Here is a 24,437-nt window from a genome sequence, read left to right as displayed (position 1 = left end):
AACTGTCAATGTCCTCTGGGTGTCCAGAGAAAAAAAAAGGACAAAATGAACATGAAATAAACTATGAAAGTATTGAGCTAGTGGGGGGTAACCTTAGAGAGAGAGAGAATATTTAGCATCTTTGGCGGTAGAGGCTGATTGGGTGTAATCCAAGTCTCCTTAGAGAGAGAGAGAATATTTAGCTTGAATTCTCAGGTACTTTACGTTGAAGCAATATCCAATCTGAAGAGTAATCTCAAATATAACAAACCTTTCTTTGTTATATGCTTTAGTGGATTGTAATCAAGCCACTATATTTGATGCTATAAAGCATGTGACATGCGCTTCTATAAAACCTTGGTCCTTTTTTTTTTCCCAAGAAAGAGACTTCTATTAAGTATGAAAAATGCATACAACAATCACGGCTATAAGCCAGAATAGAATAGAATCACCCCAATATGTAAGGTGATATCAACCATTGAGGAGCATCATGGTGCCATGAGGACCTTTGAATATGAGCCCAAGTAGCCATGAGAGTATGGATGATACCACCCTATATAGTGCTAATGCACTGGGACTCAAAAATTTGGACATCCTTAATACATAGTCACAAGGAATGGCCATTTTCAAATCCCGAGACGGTGGGATGGCAGAATATTCCTGTCCCACGTTCCCCCGTTCCCACATCGTACACACACCATAATCACAAGGGATGGGCATTTTGGACCCGTTCCCCGTCCCCGCTTTCTGTCCCATGTGACTATGCCTTAATATCCTCCGTGCATCTAGCTCTCTAGATTAGCCATGCTATAATACTGGCAACAATCTCCCAACTGGTGTCAATCTTCTGTCTAGGGGGTGCATAGAAGAAGAAGAAGAAGAAGATTGTATTATCGTCCATTGGGGGCGAAATATGACCCCTGGTGGACATCTTGCAACAAACCATGTTGGGCAATACCTCTATGAACGAAAATAGTAGTGTCTGTATCACTACCCTTGTAGGAAAGCTGCGGACTAGATTGGGAAAGCCAAGCAACTACCCCTCAAGTAACATACATGTTGTGGCTACTAAATTTTGTCCATAAGTTGGGCTATAGAACCCTAAATATGTTGTGGAGTGCTGCATCTCCATAAACAATCAGAATTTGCTGCACATCTCGGGCAGGTAGGTGCTACACCGAAAACCGAGCTCCACTCATTGATGGAGAGACCACCATGTAGAAATAACCAAAAGAAATGAGAGATATGGGTCCTTTTGTATGAATGCCAAAGCCGATGCCAATATCTACATTGTATCATTGGAGTGATATCATAACTCTCCCAATGAGGCCCGAGAGGAGGGATCCTATGCATCTGTCGAGTGATGAGAAGCCTGGCATTTCAGATTGTGAAACTAATAAAAGGAAGGCTTTTGAATGGATCAAAGGCATCCACTCCCACTCACTTGGATCCCACTGAAGATATCTGATAGGACTGCCACCATACAACCATGAACACCAAGAGCCATGAGTCACTATCTGAGGAGAAGGATCAATGAACTAGTGGTTCCCCGAACAACCAACAATCCTCACTAGACTAAGCTTGGTATTTGGGATGATCCCCTCCATGCTACATCTCCTCAATGTCCATCTAGGCATGATAGAATAGATGATGCAATTTGTAGCCTCCTAGCTCGGGAGAGCAATGACTTGCAGAGGTATGCCTATCCTAGAAAAAACTCCAAGCTATCTCGGATGATAATCTCCATGAAAGGTCCCAGAGAGCCACTCATCTCTTCGAACACGTGGTGCACATCCAAAAATCTAAGATAAGAAAAAATTCTTCCAAGGCTCAATGCCTTGTAGGAAACCTCTAATCACAAGTTTGCAAAGCAACACCATGCACTGAACATCCGGATCAATAATATTCACATCCCCCTCTCCCCTCTCGTGAGGGCTTAATAACTGTGAGCCAAGCTACCTTGGCACTTGTATTTGTGGTGCCATCTAAACCCGACCAAAGAAAATTGCGGATCAACCTCCGCAATTGACCAATGCACGCACGAGAAAAGCACCAACAAGAGGTGCCTGCATTTTGGAGATATACTGCATCGCACAAAATAGTGTGTTTCTGCTACAATAGCACTCTATTGCGTTTTTATTTTCCCAGCCCTCCCTCTCCTCTCCTTATTTGTACTTTGTCCCTACCCCGGGGGCCGGACTAGTGGTAGCACTGTGCACTTGCTTTGTTAGCCTCTCCCTCCCTTACTTCATGGTGCATCGGGTTTGCTCCTGTCTTCAACCGTGTGCCTTGATCTTCGGTAGGAGTACAGTTCTTTCACTTCATCTAGCATCTAGGGAGGAGTGGGTCACCCCCGGGTACCTACTTGCAACCTTAATGTTGTAAATTCAAGAGGAGGATTCCATGGCTTCTACACTTACTATCATCTCTTCATCCATTCCTCAACTTCTGAAGGAATCCATCTTAGATGGAACCAATTTTCTTGATTGGGCATATAGATGAAGACTCTCCTTCGATATCATTGACTATGGGGTATTGTTTCTGGTAATAATGCCTCTCCTGATGCTACTTCTCCTTAGGGTGAGATTGATGCTTGGGCTGACAAAGATGCAAGGGCTCATGCGGACTAGTAGTAGTACCCAAGGAGGAGCCATGTACTTTATGCTTATTATTGATGATTACTCACACAAAGTTTGGGTTTATCTCTTGGCAGAAAAATCTCAAGCCTTCTTCGGCTTCCAAGAGTCGGTGACTTTGGTTGAGACTGCGACCACACGGAAGGTTCGACAAGTCCATTTCGACAATGGAGGAGAATTCATCTCCAAAGCCTTCCATAATTTTTGCTCACTGAAAGGTATAAGCTGTTAATTTTCCACACCTCACACTCCTAAGTAGAATGGTGTGGTTAAACGCAAGAATAGGACTGTTCAAGAGATGGCCCGGACCATGCTTTCTTCTTCTGATCTTCATTCCTCTCTCTGGGGAGAAGTTGTGAGCACTGTTGTTTATATCTCAACCATTCTCCTACAAAGGCAGTTTCTCATATGACTCTAGAGGAGGCTTTTACTAGACAGAAACCCTTCGTCTCTCATTTCAGGGTTTTTGGGTGTGATGCCTATGTTCATATCCTTGATTCTGACATATCCAAATTTGATTCCAAGTCCAAGAAGTGCAAATTCCTTGGATATAGCTCTCATTCCAAAGCTTAAAGATTATGGGATCTAGAGTTGCGATTCCTCGCGATGTTCACTTTGTTGAATCCTCATCAGATGATTTTCGCTCTCATCCCGATGACCATCGAGGTTCCTTCTTCTTCCTTGGCCACCCCCACTACCAACTTGTCCACTATCAACTTGTTTACCACCTGCCTCTCCACACCCTCCTTCCCCGGCTTCTCCTCCTCTTGCTCCTGACCAATGGAGGATTGCCTCCCAAGATTCCACGATGGCTGGAAACTAGTGTTCGTGATTCTCATCTCTTCGATATGGAACTTCCTCACCTCGTTGATTCTTCAGCACAATCTTTGACATGGGAATTGATATTATAGTAGCTTTGGCATTCTTGTAACCTCGCCCTGATGAGTGCAAGGATACAGTTATATGAGCCTACTACAGCTAAAGAGATGCTTGCTCTTCCTGAGTGGTGGGTACCTATGGAGGCCGAGATTGATTCCATTGAGAGGAATCGTACATGGGAGCTTGTGGACTGGCCTCTGTAAGGACAAGTTATTGGGGTCAAGTGGGTCTTTAAGACCAAGTTTCATGCTAATGGATCTTTGGACAAACATAAAGCGAGATTGGTTGTGAAGGGGTACTCTTAGATTGAGGGTGTGGATTCTGAGGGAACTTTTACTCTTACAGCCAGATACACCACCATCTGGACAGTTCTTGCTCTTTCTGCTCATGAGCACTGGCCGGTTTACCAAATAGATGTCAAGTTTGCCTTTCTTAATGGTGTCACCCACCTGTGTTTGTAAGAAACCCTAACCATGTACATGGAATCTTGTATCAAGAAAATCTTGAAGATAAATATAACTTGGACATGTTGTTTGACCTAGCATGGTAGGCTTCATGATTAGACACGAGTTCTTATTCCGGAGGAACCCATGAATGGACATGCTTCCATCCCTAAGCGGGGAAGTATGATTGGACATGCTTCCATTCTTGAGTGGGGAAGTATGATTGGCCATGGACATACTTCCATCCCTAAGTGGGGAAGTGTGATTAGACATGCTTCATAAGCATGATGGACTATGCACTCCTACCTTAATGGGGGAGAGTATAGATGGATACAAAGTGTATTGAACAATGGTATTCACCTTAGGCACATGCACATTAAGTTGCTTGATGAACTTGCATCAAATGCTGTTTTGGGAATGCATGAACACGTAGGCATTCATCTTTAAGCATCAAATGTCTGCATGTTACTGGTTGTTGATCTAGCTACTTGTATTTTGCAGGAGGTTAAGTTTTCTTATCACTTAACAACTTTCAATGTCAACAAAATTTTAAAGATATATTAACTTTTAGGATCAAAATCTGATTTAAGGGCTTTCCCTTCATCTTTTGGGAAAATGGAGGTCAGAATCAGGGGAGAAACTCACCCATTTGTGTGCCACCCCAATGACCCACCAATGGGTCACACAACTTTGTCGTCTCTTGTGTTTTGGATGCACACAAGAGTAGTCCTTCGAAGAAGAACTCAGCTAGCTTTTCTTCAAGGGCTTTGAAACACTTTCTCGCATACACTTGGGCAGCACCTTTGCCACGAAGTGATGGTCTTCTCTTTGCAAAAGAATCTCCACACTTGATAGAGTAGCTTTAGCCTCCTTGTCTTCTTGCTCTCAAGCGCTAAGTGTTGGTTCTCCCTCTCACAAAATGATTATGAAGTTCTTTCTTCTTACATGTATATAAATGAAGTTCTTACCTCTCCTCTCTTATGTGCATAATGAGGATAGCTAGCCTCTTTTTATAGTGAAGTTCCTTCCCCTTTTCAAAAATAGAAAGAGATGGTCTAAAAGTGCATGAAAATAGAAAGAGAGTTTCTAAAAGTGCATCTCTCTCTTGAAAATAGAAAGAGGTGGTTAATTAATGAGTGTGCATGAGAAACTTTCTTAATAGCTTCCTCCTTAAAATAGAAAGAGATGCTAATAACTAAACTTCTAAAATGAGTTTGCATGTTTAGCTAAAGGGAACGTTGCTGAGCTGGCATGGGTGAGCAGATTCGTCACCACATCAACATTTTATTTTATTTTATTGAGCGTTGCCTTAGGGATTTTCGACCGTTCTGATCCATGATGTGATACCATGCTCAATTTAATCAGCCAATCCACTTTGTAAAAAATTCCGGAGGAATAATCTATATTCCTGTGAAGGGGCCTAGCCGTTCCGGGTCTATGCTGTGCCGGCTTTCTCTCTTCCATTCTTCTATCTCTCTCTCTCAAGTGATTGCTGAAAATTCTGAGTGGTTTGCTTCAAAATTTAGTAATGAATAGTTTGTTATGCAACTGCGGCGAGTTTCAAACGGTGACTTACATGAGGAGGTGTATGTTGAACAACCTTAAGGTTTTCAGGTTCGCGGACATGAGGGTAAGGTGTACAGACTGCATAAAGTCCTTTGTGGTTTGAAATAGGCACCCAAGGCATGGTATGATGCATTCTTTCTTTCCCTTGGATTCCAGACATGCTTTGCGGACAACAATCTCTATGTCTTTGCTCAAGATGCTTTGCTCAAGATGCTTTGCTTTGCTTAATTGTCTTATATGTTGATGACTTATTGATCACTAGCTCACATCTTGCCAAGATTGAACAGCTCCGGTCAGATTTAGCTCTCACCTTTGAGATGACTGATTTAGGACTTCTCCACTGCTTTCTTGGGATGGAGGTCTATCATTCTTTTGATGGAGTGTTTCTTAGTCAGTATAGATATTTGTGGTAGCTCCTGGAGACATTTGGGATGACCGAGTGCCGTCCAATTTTTTGTCCGATGGATCCTAACTCCAAGCTCTCTTGTGATGATCCCTCTCCCCTCTTCGAGGACAATACACAGTGGCTTGTTGGTTCTCTTATTTAAAATTTGACTTACACCAGGCCTGGCATTTCTTATAGTGTCAGTGTTCTCAGTCAGTTTTCTTTAGCTCCTTGACATTCTCATTGGCATGCCGCTTTGAGGGTTCTCTCATACTTATCCAGTACCTTGGACTATGGTCTCTCTTTCAAAGGAGGCACTGAGCTTGTTGGATACTCTGATGCTGATTGGGTAGGCGATTAGGATACTCGACGATCCACTTTTGGTTATTGCTTCACTCTTGGTTCCGGTCTTGTTTCTTAGAGATCCAAGAAGTAGAATACAGTTTCATTATCTTCTACTGAGGTTGAGTACCGTGCTTATCTGGATACATGCTGTGAGCTGTTATGGGTATTCCAGATGTTGAGCAATCTTGATGTACTCTTGGATTATCCGATCCGTATTCTTAGGGACAGCTAGAGTGCCTTGGTGTTGGCTCGAACTTCATCCCTCCATGGTAGGACCAAACATATTGAGGTCCACTTTCACTTTATTCGTGAGCTGGTTGCTGATGGCATCATTATACCGGTGCATTGTCCTTCTCAGGACAACATTGCTGATCTCTTTACCAAACCTCTTGCTCGAGATACTACGGATCAGCTCCTTACCCGTATGGGAGTCGAACCCTCGTGTTGGAGTTGAGAGGAGGTGTTGGACATGTCATCTCCAGCTCTCTTTTACTCCATTTTATCTCCTTTTTATCCAGATATTTATATGATATTTTAAGGGATTTTTTCCATAATTTTTCACTATTTTTATAGCCTATTTTAGGCATTTATATTAGTTGTGGACATTTGTCCTCCAATGCTACTGGCCGATTGCTCTACATCAGATGTATCATGTATATAAGCATGGCCATTGTGCCTTCATATTTCATTCAACATTCATTCAATACATTTGGTATTTCAATCTCTAGCTCAAGTGTTGGATCTCTCTACGGCTGTCTACTCTCTCGTGTGATCTCTATTTGCTTCGGCTTCACATTCACATATTCTCACACTGTGCAGTTGAGTTTTAACAGTCTGTTTCCACTGATGCGGAAAAAAACCCAAGACCTTGCATGAGACAATCCTTATTAGGACTCAGAGTAGGAACGACTAGATCTCGTGGTCGACGAAGGACCCCCTTTAGAGATGGAGGTATGTCTCACATAGGTAAGGGAGGGAAAATCTGATGATGAAAACCTTACCTCTCGTTCCCACTCCAGGGAAAAGCCAGGGCTGGTTCGCAAAACTGGAGAGGTATCATGACTATGCGACTGCGCAACATCATCCTCGAGGATGCAATCATCCTGTAACTGTAATGCAACATTCTCCTGCGAGGGATCTAAATCCTGTGCGTGCATAGCCTCATCCTCCAAAGAAGGATCCACATCCTGGGAGGGAAGAGCTGCATAAGGGTTGGGGTGCTCCTCTAGGGGTGCAGGTAAAGGGGCAGGTACGGGGGTCCAAGGGCGCTTGCCATTTCTAACCACAATCCAACACTGTGGGGTCTGTTGGGGCACAGGGGCAACTAGAGTCTGGGTCACCATTTGCCCACCCAATTGGTCCACCCGTGCTTTCTTATCATGTATGTACATTGGACTGGTGTCCATGGCAGTTGTATATGCCGGGGATTGATGCCACTCATGTGATACTGTGGACTTGGCTTTCCGTTGGGACTTGTGCCTCCGTGTACATGCCCGGAAATGCTTGGTGGATTGGTGTTCCATAGGGTCTGGTACCTCGTGTACTTGCCTGGAGCACGTCTATTTTGGTATACTCTCATGAACGGGGATTGTCCATACCAATGTTGCATTGCATAGCATCTTTATGTGCTTGCTTGCAATTGAAATTGCATGCTGTTTTCATGCTTGCTTGACCAATGTGTAGTTCCGGACGCCTGCCGGCGAACCGTGCATGTGAAACTGTCTGCTGACATGGTTATGTGGCATGTGAACGGGGATTGTCCATACCAATGTTGCATTGCATAGCATCTTTATGTGCTTGCTTGCAATTGAAATTGCATGCTGTTTTCATGCTTGCTTGACCAATGTGTAGTTCCGGGTAAGGGGACACTCGCCCGCGAACCGTGCCACTGACACATGGTTATGTGGCATGTGACAAGTGGTAACTATTGGTCATAAACCTAGCCTTACGAGTTAGCATTAATTTATAAGTGAGTGTGTACACACTTCATTAAGTTTTGGGCGACCAAAACTCACTTATAAATTATGACCAGCCCGGTGTTCACACACACTGATGTCCTGAGGTGGACATAACCCAATGTCCACCGCCCAGACCTTATCCTCTTTGTACAAAGGGAGTAACCAGCCATGTGTCCACTCTAGCTTGCTCCACAAAGCACCTGCCTGCCACCTACACTGGGAACAACTACTCCTCCTCCTCTCTCTAGAGATTGGCACCTCCTTCATGAGGGCTGTTGGGCTGCATTTTCTACACTTTCTCCTTCCCAACTCCATTTCCAAGCTTGCTGAGGTGTTTCTCAAGCTTCCAAGAGTGATTCTGGCTGCTAATCACTCTCCTACACACTCCCAATGACTGAAATTCAACAAAATAGCTGTCTTTATTGCTGTAATTTCTGGTCTTTTTGCTGAAAATCCTAATTTCAGCCCTCCTTCCTCAAGTTGAACCATAGGGGAAGCTTTCCCAAGGTTCCCTTCATCCTCTTGAAGACTTTTGTCGCGAAGAAATGCGACAAATCGAAGACCTCTTCACTCCAAGGACTTCCATCGCGAAGACTTCCAATGTCATCGACTCTACTTGCAATTGGTAAGCTTTAATGCTTAAATATGGAAGCAAGTAGTAGAAGGGAGGAACCGGATTACAAGATCACATACCCTATGTAGTGTTCTCTTGTCCTACGTGCTCTCTTGCAGATTGTTACTACCATGTGTTGGTGGAACAATAGAGAGCAGATGGTAGGGAACATGGGCACTTGAGAGGGTAGTGTGGATTGCAAGTCTACATCGACAACCACTTGTTTGCAATACTGTATTTATATGCATTGGTATGGAAATCTGGTCAGAAATGCCCATGACACTATGTACTTGATTCTCCCAAGATCAATATACTTTATTTGAGGGAGGGGTCAGCCGTTCCGGCTCATTTTGTGTCTCTTGTCAATTCAACAATTTACTTCTTGTATTTGAGCAAGTGTCCATCAAATCTTAGTGTATTTAAGTGTATTGATTAGCATTGTGTTCAACCAAGTTACAGTCTGGGTAGCTGCAGGAGGCATTTGATGGGTAGGACCACGTTGCCTCCTAGCGTGGCCTCTCGATTTGGGAAAATATCTAGCAATGTGGCCCTGTCGCGATGACAAATTCGACATTGGTGAGGTCTACCTGCAATCTCCATCCTTTGGTGGAAATGAGAGCCATCAGGTCTCTGAACCATGATATGATCGTTAGTAATCGATGCATCAGGAACAAGCACAAAAACTTGGGGTGCACCATCAGAAGTGGCGGCAACAGCCGTGGAAGTTGAAGCGGGAGAGCCCGGAAGGGACGGTACTTCTAAAACCTGGCCAAAGAATGCCCCTATGGAAGCTAAGAGCTTCCAATAAGACCGAGGAAGAGTAGGGAACCACAATGAGACCGGGGTAAGGCACTGATCCTCCACCATTGGATAAAGCCCACTTGGTATTGAAAGAAGAAGATCTTCCTAGGGCCAAGAGGAAAGGGGCTGCCAGCCAACACGTAGCTTCCGGAGAAAGAAAGCCCACCAAGAAGAAGCATCGACCAAGAAGACGTGTCTCTTGGAAGTGCACAATCAGCTCCGAAGGGAGAGCTGCTAGAAGCCATTCACAGGCAAGCGAGCGAGAGGGGCGGGAGCCATAAACCCTCGCAAAAAGGCTGGTGTGGACCTCAATGTCAATGTTGTGTTGGAGAGAGGTGAGCTCGTCTTGCGAAAAATTGATGATTCTCCCGGCCTGTGGAGGTGAAGATGGATTGGCTGTGACGGAAGCCATATGGCCAATCAAAGGTGGGCGGCCGACTTGAATCCGAATAAAACAGTTGCTGAAGGAATAGCAAAGGGAAGAGAGGGAGACAGAGGCAGCAGGGGCAGAAGTGGGGGGCAGCAGGGGCAGAAAAGGGGGGCAGCAGGAGGCAAAGGCGGGGGCAGAGGCCGGCAGCAGGGTGGGGGGCAGCAGGCCTGAGGCAGGGGCAACAGGAGGCAGCTAGGTGGGGGGCAGAGGGGCAGCAGGAAAGGAGCAGCAAGGCAGGGGCAGAGGGGCAGCTGAGGCGGGGGAAGCAGGGTGCAGCAAGGGAGAAGCGGGGGCAGAGGGCGGCAGCTGGGCAGAGGGGGGGGCAGCTGGCAGAGTTAGCAGCAGCGTGAGCTCTCTCAGACACCTTTACAGAATCGGCACATCTTTTAATACCTTGGTCTTTGAACGAAACTGTTAGTAATAATATTTAAGAAACGGTCTTTGGGAAATTGCATCTTTGTTGAAGAATGAGACGGCTCAATCCATGTTCGGGAGCAATAAGGCTGCATGAAATGTCCATGCGGGGGATGTGGTGCAGCTCCCATTTGCAGAGGTGGAGGCTGGGGTCATCAAGACTTTACTTGAAAGGTGGTAATCCATCCACTTCTATGCCTCGAGAGAGGAGCCATCTTCATTTTTGTAATACCACCCTCCTCCGGTGCCCATACACATTCTTTTTTATGAGACTTGGTTATCCCCATTGTAAGAAGGTGCCCAAGGCTGTCCAATGCCCATAGAGTTCATATGTGCCTGGTGCCCACTGGGGTGTTCACACCCCATCTTTAATGAGGGTGTGAACACACCAAGTTATAAAATTTGTCTAAGTCCACAAGTTGGGTTTGAGAGTTGATTTCTGGCCAGACTTTGAAGCCCTGCAAAATACCTACCACCTCTTTACTAGACAAGAGCACACCCATGGTCTTGTAAGCGGTAGTTCCGGGCATCCTTGGCGCTATAGGACTGACCCACAACATCACATGCAGCACATGGCATTCATTTATGAAATCCAATGAGTCATCACACAAACATGAGTGATGCAAATGCACATTGTCATGTGTAAGACATGCACTGGCTAATCCCAGGCTAATCCTGAAGAGGCAACAAGATAAAGACAGTTCAGAACCAGAGTTTTTGGAGCATGGGTTGCTACTGTGGCAAGGGATTCAATTGGTGGTGGACATGGAGGGCTGTCGACCAGCATATACAGGAATATGATCAGTCGGCTGCAGCAAGTTTTATGGTTTTTTGTCCAGAAGGTGGTCGGCCAGTTCACACTGTCTTTCCAAGCCTATAAAAGGCAACATTGCTCAACGATTTGAAGCATTCAGTCCTTGCTTGGGCTGAGTCATAGAACTAGGATTACATTAGGTATTTTACTACCTTTTCAAGGCAGCCTATGGCTGTAGGATTTGTACATCCTTTTTCTATCATATGAATATACTGAATACTCAGCTATCTCTCTCTCTCTTCTCTCTCTTCTGCATGCGTTTTTGCATCAACATGTTCCTAGATGGTGTTTAGGGCTAAAAGAAGACTCCCAGAACTTCCGCAATGCATTTTGAGATATGGTTGCTGCCCATGTCCCACCCACCCTTACTGCATCAGGCATGGATGAAACCATCACCTGTGTCTTGATCTTGTGGTGGTGTGGGGACCAGGCAACATTGTTTCAGCGTCAGGCTCTAGTCCCAGATGAAGTGCATAGGTCCAAGGCACATGAAAGTGCACGGTGGGAGGATACCCTGAGCTAGCCGATCGTGATATGCATGGCATGTGACATGTGTATCTGTATGTGTCCCGGGATCTCAAAGAATCCATCCTCTGAGAGTCTCAAGAAGTGATCTTTGTAGAACTCACACTTCTTACCAATCTCTGATAGAGACACCCATGTCTGGTGTATGTGTAGCCCGAGTAGATCTAATCGGATGATCCGGTTGATCTCATGACGTGAGAGATCAAGGTATGGGGAATCCAGGCTATACTGAAACGGGGGGAGACGGTTCATCTGTATGCCATGTGCATGAAACCACTCGACTACCTCAGAGTACCATGCATGTGTCGGTAATGGTGGTGGCCGTGTCGCTGAGGAGGAGGGCAGTCCAGCTCGTCTCAATTGCTCCCTCTCCCTCTCGCCGTATAATTGCACAGATGTCATGTGCATGATCAATGCCATGGACAATCCTCAGGTGCTGATCCAGAGGAGGCAGCCAGATAAAGACTATGAACCAGATAGGAGCACAAGATGACAAAGGTGGATTCAGAGCAAGGCCTGGAGGCATAGTCACATGGGACGCGAAATGGGGACGGAAAAGATTGAGAATGGCCATTCCCTGTGACTATAGAGTGACATGGGACGGGAATGGGAACGGGAAGATGCTGCCATCCCCAACATTCCCGAGTCTAAAAATACCCATTCCCTGTGACTATGCCTGGAGGGGCTTCTTGACCATGCGTTAGAAGCCAGAACAGGGGGGTCGGCTGAACCAGCACTGGTCGGCTGAACTAGAGGACGGCAGGAGCCGGTGCATGATGAGCAAAGGTGATATATCAGGTCGGGCAGTGCTGAGGATAATTTAGGGAATGAGGACTGGCCAACCAGCAGTCGGCCAGTTGGCCAAGCATTAGAGAGGTCCTATAAAAGGGACCATAAGCTCATTATTAGAGGCATTCAATCCAGCCTTGCTTAACCCCAATAGTGCTACATATATCTCCCGAGGTCCCACCGGGTGCATGTACTCGGCCGAGTACTGCCTCATATAGTGCCATCACACCCCATTTCATGTGAGAACTGGAGCTCCTGCAAGCGTCCTATCAGATGAGATTGAGGGATGTAGTCAAAGGCTTTGCGGAAATCCACAAAGTAGCAATACACATGTCTCTTTGAGGACCACGCCTCCTCTACGATAGCCCATATCTGCCATAGAGCTCATCATGTCCTCTAGTAATGGTCTACAAATTTTGGCCATTGTGTGACCAATCATGATAGTCTTGTAGTTAGTTGGGTTCGTGTGACCAATCATGTCCTCTAGTATTGCTCCACAGATTTTGGCCGTTGTGTGACCAATCATGATAGTCTTGTAGTTACTTGGGTTCGTGGGATCTCTTGCTTTGTGGATGGGGACAATGGTGTTGGTAGTCCAGGAGGGTGGGAAGCCTTCATAGAGTGCTTTGTTAAAAAGACTGGCAAGAATGGGAGCCAATATGTGGTGCCCGTGGGTGAAATGTTCCGTGCGTAGATCCTCATGATCTTTTGCTCTCCCATTATGCAGCTTTTTAAGAGCCCTAGTGACATTGGGGGAATCAAAGAGATAAGATGATGTAGGCCTAGGGATGTGTGACATTTGTGGTATAGGTTGGTTTGGCACATCATACAGTTGTCGTGCATAGGCGTTCCAAAGGCTAGGATCTGTGATAGGTGTAGGTGCTCTTTTTTCTTCCAGAATGCGCCAAGCTTCTGAGTTGTCCTCGCTCAAAAAGAGTTGGTATAACTCTTGTTCTCGTATGGCGAGAAATGCCCGTTTCTTTCAGCGAGTGAATGTACAGAAGATGCGTTGCATCTTATGTGCTGAAATCAGCCCATGTTCCCTCTCGTGTAAGAGGCGAAGCGTGGTGGTTTTGCACTCTTCATCATACCATCCATTGTGGGGTTGGGATCCCACTAGCAAACTTGCTGTGGAGCATGTGGTGTAGGGGAAGCTGGCATGGGCAGAGTCATGGATGATGGAGGAAAGTTGGGATGTGATGGTGGAGATAGGGAGGGATAAGTTGAGACCTGAAATGTGGTGGGAGAGGTGGTCCTCATAGATGTGGTCAAGATCATGATGGAAATGAATCCAGGTGAAGATTGTGATAGGGGGTGTGGGTGTGGGCGGTACGATGGGGCATGAGATCGTGAAAGAAAGTAATGCGTGGTCAGCTAGTGTGGGGGGAGGAGGGATGGTGAAGTCTGAGATGTGTGGTATAAGAGCGGGAGATCCCATGAGGTAATCCATTGTACTAGTGCCTCCCCCATGCGGAGAAGATGTAAGGCTATCCGACTGTGACCATCTGGACAACCCATTATATATAACCAGCTCATGCATAGCCCCCATCTCCAAGAAGTGTCTACCATATGATGTTGCATTCCCCATATCCTGCTTGGCCCTCTGGAGGCCCATCTCAGCCAAGTTAATTTCTGACAACATAATGGCATCTCCTTGGAAGTCATATGTCTGCTGACAACATAATGGCATCTCCTTGGAAGTCATATGTCTGCACTTGTTCCCCTTTTGTCCGTGCATTAAAGCCTCCTAATAGGAGGACCTCTCCCTGCTGGGAGAACTCTGCAATGTCTGCAAATAATGGCGCATAGGGAGTCTCCCCTTTCTCTGTCAACCTGCATGCATATTTTGATTTCTCTGGTGGGAAGTAGCATACTGCAATATGCATTACTCTCAAGCCAGGCCTGGCTAATCACATCCACATAAAACGAGCCTCCTCATCATGTCTAACCATTGTGAGTATGCCTCTCAAATGAAGGCGAAACAAGCATGCCACTCCTCCCGAGCCACGCAACCCCCCCCCCCCCCCCCCCCAGTGGTGCGTGTTTTTCCTCTGAAAGCTGATTCCCATGTATAATCCTCCACTTTGGGTAGCCCTCTCTCAGGACTTTGATGCGTTTCTATGTAGAAGATAATATCCTTATCTGTGTAAGTCTTTGTGAAGCCTCCTGTGGTCTGAACATAGAGTTCCATTGCAATTCGATACTCCCATCCTCAATGCATCTATGGTCTCTTAGGCCCCGCACCGTCATGTGTGGCGTTTATCTGTGATGATGACTCGGTCATCACGATAAATGGCCCATTTTCGTGACTCGCGAAGGGCCTTTTGAGCCTGTTCTTCGATCTTGTTCACTCTATCTTCAAGAGGGAGTACCATTGTCATAGTCACCCAACCCAAGCTGGGGTCAAGGACACGGGAGAAGACGGGAGCCGGCCTGATGCGCGATGGGGTAAGGGTGGGAGTGGCTTTTGGCGCGAAGAGAGAGAGAGAGAGAGAGAAATGAAATGAGAAAGCTGTATTAACGTCTACTAGAGGCCGAACTCGACCTATGAGACAAATCAATGTACAACTGTCAATGTCTTCTGGATGTCCAGAAAAAAAAAAGGACAAAATGAACATGAAATAAACTATGAAAGTACTGAGCTAGTGGGGAGGTGTGATGGATGGAGCACTACTGGTAGAGGCTCAGTATGCAACCTATATGCGCAGGGTATACAAGAATGCAATGCAGATCTGTCTAGCTCCAACCAGTACCATAATGGGGGTGTAATATGTGATACATAGGCGATGGAGAGGCAAAAATACTTCAGAGCATGATCTGCGGGTGTGAGTGTAAGTGAGCTAGCAGCTCCTGGATATGGTGCTGATGTCGAGCCCGTATCTCTGTGATCTCCCTCTGATGTAGTTTGGGAGTCTGGTAGCCTGGTGCTCTCGGTCTCTGTCTGGCTCAGAGGTCCGCAGCGCGTTGAAGTGTAACCCCCTCTTGTGTCAAGGTAGGCACTGGGATAGATCTCTGGAAGAAATCAGTGAGCTGTTGCCCACCTCTCCCTGTGGTATGAGTCCGTAGCAGTGTCTCTCTGTGGCGCTGTCTCTCTAGCAAGAACTGGCCAAATCTGCGCTGGTCTGCGGACTCCATGATCTGGCGGAGAGAGAGAGACCCCTGTTCTACATGCAACCTACATGCTTCTACAGATGCTTGACATCTGGTTGTTGCAAACCAAATACTTAGGACACCTGACATTATTCCAGAGGGAGACTCACAGTACAGGCATTGCTTCATGTGCAAAACAATGCACACCTGACCTTGGAGTGGACGCATGGCTGACTTGTCTTGGACTGGGCTCACATGGGACAGTTTCCTGTCACGTGCATCCCGCACTTCGATGCCACGTGGACATATCTGAACAAGAAGGTGCAGGACCTGGAGTGGAAAAGTGGTCCCATGTGAGCCCAGTCTGGGACGAGTTAGCCAGGGTTCTACTCCATGTGTCCGAGGTCAGGTGTGCATAGCACATGCGTCCAAGGTCAGGTGTGCATTGTCCTGCACATGAAGCAGTGCCAGTCCGCGCTGTGAGTCTCCCTTTGGAATGATTTGTGTGTTTGGTCTGCGACCAGATGTTAGACGACTGTGTAGACATATAGGTTTGCATGTAGAATAGGGGCCAGCCCATAGGGCTACCCCAGAGCCAAGCCTAAGGCTCATATAGTGGGCATGGGGAGGTTTAGAACCACCCCAATGGGCCAGGAGGGCCCCATGGTGTGCCTGAAGGTCTTCAGCTGTTAGGGTTAGGGTTTCAAGGTACTGCAAACATAAACGTTGGGAAGCAGAGGGAGAGAACACGACTCTTTGTGTATTCAGTATAATGATGTGAAGTACAATAGCCACATAATGAAGTGACCTAAAAGATGTGTTCACATGTCCGGCCATAAAGTGTGCCGGGTGGATAAAAACACTTATAAACTGTTATAAGTGAAACTAAGCTAAACGGGGGGAAAAAACCTCCACTAACTGAAGTAAAAAGTGCCCCAGTAATCTACTGATGATGACTAGCACTCCTCTGGGTGCATACACAGCATAAAACCCAACAAACCCCCCTGGAGTGATATGTGATCACTGTACATCAACCACAAAAAGGAAACAAATTCAAAGCAGTGCGGGATGCTTCGACTTTCGGACGTGGTAATGCCTTGGTGAAGATGTCTGCCACATTCTGATCTGTAGGATAGTAGATCAGACTGATATCACCTGCTTGGAGTCTTTCCCGAACAAAATGATAGTGAATCTCAATGTGTTTCGTGCGAGCATGAAACACAGGATTCCTGGCCACAACAATGGCACTCTGACTATCAGTATAGATAGGTGTAGGCTCCTCCACTGAAATATCCATATCAGTCATGAGACGGCGCAGCCAAACACACTCAATAGTAGTAGTGTAGGCTGCTCTGTACTTTGCCTCACAAGACAAAGTGGCCACTGTGGTCTGTTTCTTGCTTAGCCAAGAAATGCATGAAGAGCCAAGAAAGAAACAATTTCCACTAGTGGAATGTCTGGTATCAAAATCACCAGCCCAATCTGAATCACTGTAAGCGTATAACTGCATGTCACCCCCATAGTCACAAGGAACGGGGGACGGTAACGGGGGACGGGGACGGGGACGGGGACGGGACGGGGGACGGCCATAAGTAGGGAACGGGGACGGGGGAGGGAACGGCACTCAAAAATAACTTTTTTTTAAAGTTTTTCTACTCTACCCTTATTCTACTTTGGAAGTACATCAAAATGAGCACAAATTTACATAAAATGGTAAGCTTTTGAGTCATATTAACACCGGATGGTGGCCGATTGTGGCCAGATAGCATGAGATGATTCTGGAGAAGGTTGGCACACTGCCAACCAGGCTACATGCATATGTGGTGAGTTATTATACACCTACTGCATATGGGCTGTAAATTTTGGGTCCGTTGCGGCGCGCAGTTTCACACCAGCCTACTTGGGGGAAGGTGCGGAGGGGGGCGTGAGCCCCTCTCTGCAGGGGGTCCGGGGGGGAGATGACTCCCCCCCGGCCCGAAGGGCCGTTTACACTAAAGCCTAAACTCCATGCTTGTAGCCTTGTAGCCTTGTTCTTATATAGATATTAGATAGGCAAGAGAGAGGCAAGGGCAAGTGAGAGAGAGAGAGGGGCAAGGGCCAAGCCTCAAGGGCCAAGGCCCAAGGCCCCAAGGCTCAAGCCTAAAGGCCAAACCTCAAGGCAAGAGAGAGGCAAGGCCCAAGCCTCAATGCCCAAGCCTCAAAGGCTCAAGGCCACCCCAAACGACTAGAAACGGCTCCTCAAACAACTAGAAACGGACAAAATAAACCACAATGGCTTCCTGCCGTCCCCCCACAGGGCCGTCCCCCACAACCGTCCCCGTTCCTACTGCCGTCCCCTTCACCGTCCCTTGTGAGGGACGCCTCCAGGGGGACGTCCGTCCGTCCCCGTCCGTCCCCGTCCCTGCGCCGTCCCGTTTCGGCGTCCCAGCGTTCCTAGGCTCCATCCCCGCCGTCCCCTGTGACTATGGTCACCCCCCTCAGGATAAAGCAATCCAAGAGACAAGGTACCCTGCAAATATCGGAATACACGCTTCACAGCTTGCCAATGTGACAACCGCGGGCTGTGCATGAATCTGCTCAACTGAGATACAACATAGTGAATATCTGGCCGTGTAGTACACAAGTAAATAAGGCACCCAACAGCCTGAGCATATGTAGTGGCGTCAAAGGAAATACTGTCATCTTGTAGTGACAGTTTCATCCCAGGCTCCATAGGAGTGCTAATAGGCTTGCAATCCTGAAATTTAAACTTCTCCAGAAGTTTAGCAACATACCGAGATTGCAACAACCCAATGCCTCTACTATCCTGCACAAACTGTATGCCCAAATAGTAGTGTATGAGCCCCAAATCAGACATGTCAAATGTCTGTTGCAATATCTCTTTAAAAGCTGCAATTTTGTCATCATTTGATCCCATGAGCAAGAGATCATCGACATAAAGACTGATGACCAGCAGATCTTTCTCTTCTTTCTTTACATACAAAGTGGCTTTTGATGGACTGTTCACAAATCCTTGAGTAAGTAGAAAAGCATCTATCTTTGCATACCAAGCTTGTGGAGCTTGTTTCAAACCATACAAGGCCTTTTTCAGCCTGCAGACTTTCCCTTCATGACCATGTTCTGCAAAACCTATGGGCTGATATACATAAACTTCCTCCTCAAGGTCCCCATGTAGGAAAGCAGTCTTAATGTCCAACTGATGAACAACCCAACCACGATGTGCAGCCAATGCAATGACACACCTAAGTGTCGACATACGGGATGTAGGAGCAAATGTCTCCTCATAATCAATGCCCTTCTTCTGTGCATAGCCCTTTGCAACTAGACGGGCTTTGTACCTGTCAATGGATCCATCTGCATGTCTTTTCAACTTATAGACCCACTTAGTACCAATTGCTTTCTTGCCTTTGGGCAGATCAACCAAATCCCATGTTTGATTCCTTTTAATAGAATCAAGCTCATCCTGCATGGCTTTGTTCCAATGCACATTGTCTCGTGCATCCACAAATGAATCAGGCTCATCATCATCCTGTAAACTGGCTGCCATAACCATATTCAAATCCATGATGTGTGCATGCTCATTGGTCCGTGTCTCCCTACGAGTACGACCAGCAAGAGGACCCTCTAGATGGCTGTCCTGTAATGTCCTCAAATACCATCTAGGTATGTGTCTGACATGTGGTGCCGCTGCCCCATATTTGGTTCAGCTTCAAGCTCAATTTGCTGCCGAATTTCTGCACCACTTTCATGATTTGCTGGCTGTCCTGTACCCTCATGAGTTGGATCACCAACTGTGGAATGAAACTCCATAGGTAGTAGACCTTCAAACACATCATTTTCAGCCTGATTTGCATCATAACCAGCCATGGATATTTCTGATTTTTCATCAAAAATCACATCCCGACTAGTGAATATCTTCCTGGATAGTGGGTCATATAACCGGTAGCCTTTGCTCTCACGGCTATACCCAACAAAAATGCATTTTGTGGCTTTATCATCCAACTTCCTCCTCAACTCTTTGGGTATGTGTGCATATGCAAGACACCCAAAAGTACGAAAATGTGATACCGAAGGCTTGCGGCCGTGCCAAGCCTCAAAAGGAGTAATGGAAACCAATGCCTTTGTGGGACATCGATTCAAAATATGACAAGCACACATGACAGCTTCCACCCAAAAGATATGTGGTAGCTTCTTTGCCTTTAGCATACATCTGGCCATCTCCATGAGTGACCGATTCTTCCTTTCTGCAACCCCATTCTGCTGTGGAGTATAAGGAGTAGTATACTGATGTTTTATACCCCTACTCTCAAGAAAGGAATTCAACATGTGTGACATATATTCCCCCCCTCGGTCAGAACGGAGAGTCTTAACTTTGCATCTTGACTCTGTTTCAGCAAGTGCTACAAAGGCCAAAAATGCATCATATACCTGTGATTTATGTGTCAAAGGATAGACCCAGCATATACGAGATAAGTCATCAATAAATGTAGCAAAATAGAAGCAACCTCCTAATGACTTTGTCTGCATGGGACCACAAAGATCACTGTGTATAAGCTGCAACTTTGCAGTTGCTCGTAGAGCCTGATCACGTGGGAAGGAAAACCGATGCATTTTTTCCAAAATACATCCTTCACAAATGTGATCTGGAGGCTTCTCCATAAGAGGTAGGTCTGTAAACATGTTATGTCGCTGCGTAAGCATAAGACTACCAAAATTTACATGCCCCATGCGAGCATGCCATAACTCCGCATCAACCATAGCTGGAGTACGAGTGAATGCATTATAAGCAGACTGATCCACTGGCTGAAATGCATCCAACTGATAAAGTCCAGGACATAATGTACCAGTAAGCATCAAGGTCAAAGCATTAGCTTTGTCTCTGACCATGCATTTGTCATCATCAAAGTGGACTTGCATACCACAATGTGCTAAAGAAGAAATGGACAACAAATTCTTCTTTATCCCTGGTATATATAAGGCATCTGTAAGGCGAAGAATAGAGCCATCAATGGCTGTGAGCTGAATCTCCCCAATGCCACGAACTGGATATGAAGCATTGTTGGCACACTGCACAGTTTTGCCAACAGGGGCAGGGCCTATATGAGAAAACAAATCCCTGCGAGATGTGATATGCTTTGAAGCACCACTATCAAAATACCAAGTACATGCATGCTCTGTCATACTGAGCGCCTGTGAAGACCAAGAGGCATCATAGCTGCATGTATAGAAACAGTAATCCCTGTCCTCAACAAAAGAAGCAGTCTCTGGAGGAGCTTTAGAGGCATCATTTACAGACATCCCAGATTCTTTTGCCTTCTCTTTGGCAATCCTCTTTCTACACTCTGTGATGTAGTGACCTGGCTTCTTACAGTAATGACATTTGCCCTTCTTCTTGGGCTGTCCATCACCTTTCTTGGTATCCTGAGATGAACCACCATCACCTGAATTCTGATTTGAACTCTTTGGCTGAGATTTGACTTTCCCCTTTTGACCTGTAGTAAATGCTTGTTCAGCACTTGTGTTCATATTCATATTCTTCCTCATTTGCTCTTCTTGTAGCAAGAGAGCAACAAGTTCCTGATACTTAAGGGGTTCAACAGCATTCCTCATGCTGAGGTTCAAAGAGGTATGAAAAGCCAAGTAAGATCTTGGCAAAGAGTGCAAGATGGTGGACACAAGCTGTGTGTCAGGAATAATCTCATCCACATTGATGAGTTTCTCTCTCAAATCCTGCAGCTTGTTTAAGTGGCTAGACATATCATCTCCTTCATGCATTTTCTGATTTTCCAGCTCTCTTTTCAAAAACGAGATCCGAGCCTCATTACGAGCAGCATACATCTGCTCCAAAGTCACCCATGCATTCTGTGAAGAGCCAACTGAACGAATATGAGGTATAATAGACCTCTGTACTGACAATGCAATGAGTGACAAGACTTGTGCATCTCTGGCATCCAATTTCTTCTGAGCATTTGTTCTTTGAACAGGCAATGGCTGACCTGGAGCCTGTACCTGTTGTCCTCGTCCACGAGCACCCCCTTGGGGAGGAGTCTCTGGAGCCAATGGACCTGGACGTGGTTCATCACCACCACTAACAAAATCCCAAAGACCTTTTGCCACGAGCACATTTTTCAGCATAAAACTCCATAAGGAGTAGTTCGTGCCGTCCAATTTGTCTTCCTTAGACAAATACGTAAATACATCACTCTGCTGTTGATTCGCCATTATGCCAATGCACAATGTTGTACCTGTGTAGCAAAAAACCCAATAGCAAGAACCCTGAAAGCAACTGTACTCCACGGAATACAGTTAACCCAAATATGCATGCACTCTCAATCCTCTGAATGTGCAACACAATGCACCACCACTGACTGAGTAGAGCAGCAAAAATGGCTTACACAGTGCCAAAATGCCCAAAAATTGCCCAAAGTTACTGCACCCAAAACCTTGCAAAGAAACCTGTAGAGTTTTCTTTGCAAGAAAGTCTGCCTGTATCTGCCAGAAGATTTTCACAGAGAAAAATGCCCAAAATTCAAAACTTGTAATGCTTACCACTACTGTACTGAGCAGGTTCTGGTATTTGTAATGAACAAGTACAGTCGACTGTATTGTGCAGGTACACAGCAACTACAGTCGTGTATTGTACGGAAGTAGGTATGGAAGCAGGGCGAGCAGGTACAGTACGGAAGCAGGAAGCGAAACTGTAGTCGACTGTAGACTTCAGATCTGCGCAGCAGGTACAGTTGCTTGGTACTGAACAGGTACGCAGCAGGTCACTTGTACTGAATGACGCAGGTCGCCTGTACTGACAGCTGTACGGCTGTCTGCACAGGACAGTACTGCCGTCTGCGCAGGTGTGTACAGAGGTTGACGGTGCTGTCTGCGCAGGTGTGGAACAGTACGGGAAGGCACAGGTGTACGGAGCAGGACAATAGCTGTCGGCGAACTCGTACGGACAGCTGCAAGGTACGGGCTGTTGCAGGCGAAGCTAATGATGATGACCATGTACGGATGGTGGTGTTGAATAGTACGGGCAGGGCAAGGGCAGGCCAACCTGGTGGCTCTGATACCAAATGAAGGTCTTCAGCTGTTAGGGTTAGGGTTTGAAGGTACTGCAAACATAAACGTTGGGAAGCAGAGGGAGAGAACACGACTCTTTGTGTATTCAGTATAATGATGTGAAGTACAATAGCCACATAATGAAGTGACCTAAAAGATGTGTTCACATGTCCGGCCGTAAAGTGTGCCGGGTGGACCAAAACACTTATAAACTGTTATAAGTGAAACTAAGCTAAACCGGGGGAAAAAACCTCCACTAACTGAAGTAAAAAGTGCCCCAGTATTCTACTGATGATCACTAGCACTCCTCTGGGTGCATACACAGCATAAAACCCAACAGTGCCTACTTGCCCTAGCTTTGGGCTGGGCAGGCTGTCGGCCCAAGGGGCCTGGCCAGGCAGCCGACAAGGCCTATGGGGCAGCCCAGCCAGGCAGCCAGGCCAAAGGGCTGCCCAGCAGCCAGTCGGCCAGTACCCAGGGGCTGCCCAGGAGCCTGTGCAGGCCTGGACAGCAGCCCACAGGGCGGCCAGACCAGGTCAGAAGGGCCAGCATTAGTAGGTGTGAAACGATGGGGTTTTATTAGCATTAAATGCTATTTCTGCTGGTCGTGAGTCTTTTTCAGCAAACCGACCCCAGTCAGCTGGCCCACCAGGTCTAGAAAGGGGTATAAATACCCAAGGCATAAATTCAGTGCATTCTATCTCATAATTCACAAGGTGCTGCAGCTACTCAAGGGCCAGGACAGCCAAGGGAGAAGGTAACGCAAGGGTGAAGGTTTGAAGGTCAAGGGCAGAGATCTATCTTAGCCAAGAAGGTTCAGGTTCAGCCTTTTATTTCAGATTTTACATCATTCTAATAAAAGCAAATATACCATTCGTGGTGGGGGCCCTACATAGGGTATTCGGGACCCAATACTGTGTCCTCTTCTCCCTCTCTCTGTCTCTCTCTCTCTATTTTCTGCACATCTATTTTCAGTTTTGTGCGTTATTCTTGTCGTGAAACGTGTGTTAGTTTCTGAGCATTGAAGTTACCAATCTCTCCCAAAGCTTCCACATGTTACATTTCCACTCCGAGTCTTACACCTTTTGTTCAGATATGTCCACGTGGCATCCAAGTGCGGGATGCACGTGACATCCCCTGCGTAACTTGACAGAAGTTGCATAGTCTCCAAATAGTTGATCAATAGAGCGGGATAGTCTTCGAAGAAGTCTTTGTCAGCTTCATCAATGATGTTTCGTTCCACTTCATGTTTAACTTCTGAAGGGATTGGACCTACATATGGTTTTAGCCAACTGACATGGAACACATCGTGCATAGTCTAGCTTGGAGGTAGCTTCAACTTCATTGACACCTCATTGATCTTTCTCTGGAAAAGGTATGAAGCTCCTGAACGATAACTTTGGGCATCGCTTGCTCACCTGTTTCAGTCTTTGCTTCATAATCCGAAGATAAAACCAATCTCCTTCTAAGAACTTCACATCCCTTTGGTCTTTATTGGCTTGTCGAGTGTAGGTTGTGCTTTAGCCAACTTGTCTTCAATTGATTTCAGAATTTCTTGGTAAGACTCTGTCATGCTCCCACTATGTACCAAATTCCTCAAAATTTGCGTATGTGCACCAATAAGGTCGAGTCTAGTGTTCTGAATCAAGGTCATTGTTCCTTTCCTGCTCAAAGTATCAGCCACTAGGTTGGCCTTTCTTGGAAGGTACACAGT

General features: G+C 46.3%; 1 protein-coding gene across 12 annotated transcripts in view; it reads left to right on the top strand.

Annotated features, from left to right (window-relative positions):
• The window catches only part of LOC147608888 (FAD/NAD(P)-binding oxidoreductase family protein), a 142,182-nt gene that overhangs the window by 425 nt on the left and 117,320 nt on the right, over positions 1–24,437 (top strand). The window lies entirely within an intron of this gene.

Source organism: Cibotium barometz, chromosome 52, assembly GCF_041138505.1.
Source record: "Cibotium barometz isolate CiBa-2024 chromosome 52, ASM4113850v1, whole genome shotgun sequence".
Classification (NCBI taxonomy): Eukaryota; Viridiplantae; Streptophyta; class Polypodiopsida; order Cyatheales; family Cibotiaceae; genus Cibotium; species Cibotium barometz.
Note: the sequence above shows the minus strand (reverse complement) of the source record. Positions and strands in the feature narration are given on the sequence as shown.